Source organism: Hemiscyllium ocellatum, unplaced genomic scaffold, assembly GCF_020745735.1.
Source record: "Hemiscyllium ocellatum isolate sHemOce1 unplaced genomic scaffold, sHemOce1.pat.X.cur. scaffold_116_pat_ctg1, whole genome shotgun sequence".
NCBI classification, from domain to species: Eukaryota; Metazoa; Chordata; class Chondrichthyes; order Orectolobiformes; family Hemiscylliidae; genus Hemiscyllium; species Hemiscyllium ocellatum.
Window position 1 is genome coordinate 2,261,256 of NW_026867694.1, and position 5,028 is coordinate 2,266,283.

Here is a 5,028-nt window from a genome sequence, read left to right on the forward strand (position 1 = left end):
CCCACTGCCCTCCTCCTGCTACCAGACCCTTTGCAATCCATTTAACATTTACTCCTAAAGCACTCTCTCACTTCAAGATTTTAAGTATTTTGTGCTGATCTTCTCAGCCTCATAATCTAGTATGATCCCTTTTGTCCTGAGTGAGGAACCAGTGGGGATTTCTTGCTGAGGGTTTTACTGTTTCAATGGAATGTCCTTCTGTTGAGTGTTTTATACTGTTCCTTGAAATGTTTTCCACTGTCCATTTACAAACACATATTTCAGTCTGTTTAGGCTGTTTACCTTGGTCAGTTCTCCTCTCAAACTCATGTAATTGGCTATTTTTGTTTCTAGTTGCAGCTCGTCCTTTCTGTGATTTACTTTAAAACATTTTGTGTATTTAGCTGTACTTTATCACAATTTCCCGAAGGATCTCTCCCGGTGACGTTACACATTCACTAAGTTTCATCACACGGTCGCTCTGACATAGTTACATCCCTAGCCTGTTGCACAGCGAAACACTGGAAAAAAAAATAACCGAACTCCTCTTCCAATATCAATGTTCTCCGTGTGATTGGTCCAGATTATACAAATATTGACGTTTTCCAAAATAATCACAATGCCTTTATTAAAAATCCAATGAGTTCCTGTGTAATACAATGATGAGCAATGGAATAAAGTTCGTTGGCTAAAATTGTTCTGCTGCTTGTGTCCTTGGCAAGTAGTAGCCAGAATTTACATTCAGACTGACTCGACTTCATGTTCTGATGCCAAATGCTTTCTTTGTGATGTCTTCGTTATCCATTATTATTAGCATTACACATTTTGCCCGAGTATTGGCAAGGTTGTAAACCACTGAATATTTTTGTTCACACTGTATCCATATTTCCCTGGTGTCTAAATCTCTTTTATCTCTGTCACAAATCCATCTACCTTATTGCATCGACTTTGTCCATTCAATTAAAAGTATTCCTTTCCTTAATTTATTGTCACAAATCTATTCACTGACGTACAATTTTACTTAAACTCTGTCCCATCCTGTTCCTTTTTGCTTATCTTCAGCCAGAACCCCATGCTGTTTTCGTGTGTCACAATTTCCCTTTGGATTCGGAAAGTTCCTTTCACCTGAACGCTGTCCCTGCATCCTCTCTGGCAGTTTAAACCCTTGGCCATTAACCTACCGACATGATCGGCCAGGGCAATGGTCCCAGCACCGTTCCAGTGGGGCCATCCAAAAGGATTATATTTAAAATCAGGCATGGGATGAAGTATCTCTGGCTGACCAGCCTTTCTTGCCCAGCCGGAGATGCCCTTGAGCTGAATATCTTTCTCAGCCAGTTCAGCGGGTCAGTGAGAGGCAAACACTTTGCTGTGGGTATGTCGTGCAGATCAGGTGAGGATGGGCAGATGTCCTTCTCGAAAGGGCAAGTGTTTGGGTTTTTTGGTCATCAGCAATGGTCTCATACTTACTTGTCGATTGTTAATTACTATTTTTAAAATTAGTGATTTCAAATTCCACCATTGTTGATGCTGGGATTCCAGCCTGTATCCCCCGAACATTAGCAAAGGTTTGGGATATATGCTCCAGCAATAATACCACGAGGTCATCACTTCACCTGCTCACAGGTTGCTCATTCCTGACCGGTTATACCAGTGCATCATGAAGCAAAACCTGTCAATCCAACACAGTTGTGTGATCCTGATATTTTCCAGCACTCTGGTGATATCACTTACGATCTTGCTTTCTGTCTGTCTCTGTCTCTGTCTGTCTCTGTCTGTTTCTCTCTTCTGAAGAAAGACGAGGCAGCACAATTCCCATTCTGCCTATTCCTGTCTCCTGTAGGTACTCAGGAAGGTTCAGACTCGGTTAACTTCCCAGCTGCTGGGTGTCTCGTCCATCATCACATTGAAGGTAGTTGGTCAGCCAGAGAGACAAAAGAGAGGGAGATCTGCAGCCTTCAATAAACCCTGCAGTGAGGTAAGATCACTCACAGTGCACAGAGCAGAGAGCAACGAGAGGGCTCCAAACATCGGCTGACAATATATGTCACTGATACAGTGCTGGAGGGTGAGCACAGTTCACACACACCCCAGGCTCAATCACCGCCCCAGTCAAAGTTCTGTTGTACTAAGACTCACTACTCTGCATCACTATCTATGGCATGTCTTGTACACCAGTGTCTTCAATAATTTGTAACTTCTATAACAGTTTATATCTCTGTAACCTCCTCCTATCTCAATAGTCCCTCGATATATTTGAAATGTACTGCATTCCAGACTACCATCCCTATCGCTGTAACTTGCTTCAGTGTCGACAACTTGCCTTATCTCAGTAGTCTCCTCCTCCAATAACTGGAGACAGAGGCATGCAGCACAATCCTTCAATCCAGCTAGTCCATGCTGACCAGAGTCCATGAACAAGTCACGTTTCCCTGTATTTGACCGGATCCCTTCAAACCTTCTCCTCCCAAGTACCTGCCCAAATGTATTTTACATGTTGTAATTGTACTTTTCTCTACCACTTCCCCTGGAAGCTCATTCCATAACTGCACCATTGTCTGTGTAGAAAATTTTCTCCTAAAATCTCTTTTAAGTGCTTCCTCTCCCATCTCATATTTATGCCCACTAGCACACAGAACATGACAGCGCAATGCAGGCCCTTCGGCCTTCGATTTTGCACCAACCTGTGGAACCAATCTGAAGCCCAAGTAGCCAACGCTATTCAAATTCGTGTCCATATGCCTATCCAACGACCGTTTAAATGCCCTTAAAATTGGCGAGTCTACCACTGTTGCAGGCAATGCATTCCATGCCCCGACTATTCTGCATAAAGAACCTACCTCTGGCATCCGTCCCATATCTATTTATTAATATTAGCATCTACCTAAATTTAAAGCTATCTCCCCTCCTGGTAGACATCGCCACCCAAGAGAAAAGGCTCTCACTGTCCAACCCATCTCACCTGCTGATTATCTTATATGTCTCTATTAATTGACTTCAAACACATTCTTTTGAACAAAAACAGCTTAAAGTCCCTCAGCCTTTCCTCATAAGACCTTTCCTCCGTACCAGGTAACTTTCTAATAAATCTCATCAGATGTGGTGAGTGTGGACTTGTTGGGCTGAAGGGTCTATTTCCACACTGGAAGTAATCTAATCTAAGGGGACAACATTTGCTATCCTCCAGCCTTCTAGCACTATTCCTGTAAACAATGATGACAAAAAGATCAAAATCAAAGGCTTGGCAATCTCATTCGTGGCTTCCCAGAGAATCCGAGGATAAATCCCATCCGGCCAATAGATTTATCTATTTTTAGACTTTGCAGAATTGCTAACACCTCCCCCTTCTGTACTTCAATTCAGTCTAGTTATGGACTCCACTGCTCTGGCTAATCACCTTACCTGTATCCCTCGTGGTTTTAATCATCGTCCTGCGATTTGTATCATTGAAGGACAATGATACAAATATTTCTGCTCTTGTCCCTGCCACTACTTATCACAATGTTCTGGGATACACTTATTCAGGACTTAGTGCTTTCTCTACCTTTGCGTTTGAAGACCTCCAGCACTACCTCTTCTATAATGGGAACTCTTTTCAAGCCATCACTGTCTCTTTCACTGACCTGACCGCAGTAATTTCTGACAAAATGTTCATTTAGGGGCTTACCCATCTCCTGTGGTTTCCACACATGGATGTCCTTATTGATCTTTGCAGGGCCCTATTGTCTCTCTAGTTGCTTTTTTGTACTTGTGTGCTGTAGAAATTTCTTGCAATCTCCTTACCCTTATCTGCCAAAGCTATCTCATCCCCCCATGTTGCTTTCCAGCTTTATCCGGCTTCTCCGTTTCTCTAAAACCCTCCAGTATCAGTAACATCTTCATCAATCTTTGCTCCATTTACAGTTTCCGGAAATGCTTCCTAAAGCAGGAGGATCAGAATTCTCCACAGTACTCCAACTGGGGACCCAGCAATGCCTTGTACAGCCGTACCATGATGTGCCAACTTATGTATTCAATTCGCTGACCCATGAGGGCAAGTGTTCCAAATTCCACTTTCCCCACCTTGTCCACCTGTGATGCACCATACAAGGAACTGCATTCCTTGGTCTATCTATGTTCGACAGCACTGCCCAGGGCCCAACTATTAACTGTGTTAGTCCTCCCTGGTTTGTCTTGACAGAATCCATCACCTGAATTCATCTCCATCGGTCATTCCTTGGCCACTGGCTCAGTTGTTCGAGATCCCCTTCAAACACTGTATTCCCTGCCCACTATAACCCGTGTTCTATCCGGACGTTTATCAACAAACTGACTAACAATGACTCCTATGCTCTTACTGAAATGTTTTCTGTAAATGATGCATAACAGCGAACCCAGCACTGTTCCTTATGGCACACTATTGGTCATAGGCCCCCAGTCTGCACAACAACGCTCTCCCACCACTCTGTCTCCTATTGTCAAGCCAATTTTGTATCCAGTTGGCTAGTTCTCCCTGAAACCATGTGATCTAACCTTACTAACCAGTGTTCCAAGCTAAACCCTGTCCAATGCCTTGCTGTGGTCAGTATAGACACAGTCTCCTGTTCTGTCTTCTTCTATCTTCTTAGTCACCTCTACAACAAACTCAGGCAAGTTTGTGAGACACTACTTGTGTACTTTGTGTCAACTGTCCCTAATTAACCTTCACCGTTCGAAATGCATGTAACTACTGTCCCTCAGAGCCCCCTCCAACACCGTACGCACCACTAACATCAAGCCAATTGGTCTTTAGGTGCCTTGCTTTCTCTCGCAGCAGTTTTAAATAATGGCACAACGTGAAACACCCTCCAGGCTTCCAGCTCATCACCCGTAGCTGTCACTGATATAAATATCTCTTTAAGGGACAATTCTTCCAGAGTTTCCCCCAGTGTCCTCAGATATACATGATTAGCTCCAGGGATTTGACTTTTTTTTAGGCGTTTTAAAATCGCCAGCACCTCCCGTTTTGTTATGCGGAGTCTTTTGAAGACTTAATTTCCCTGACTTCCCCAGTCTTTAAGTTCTGATGTG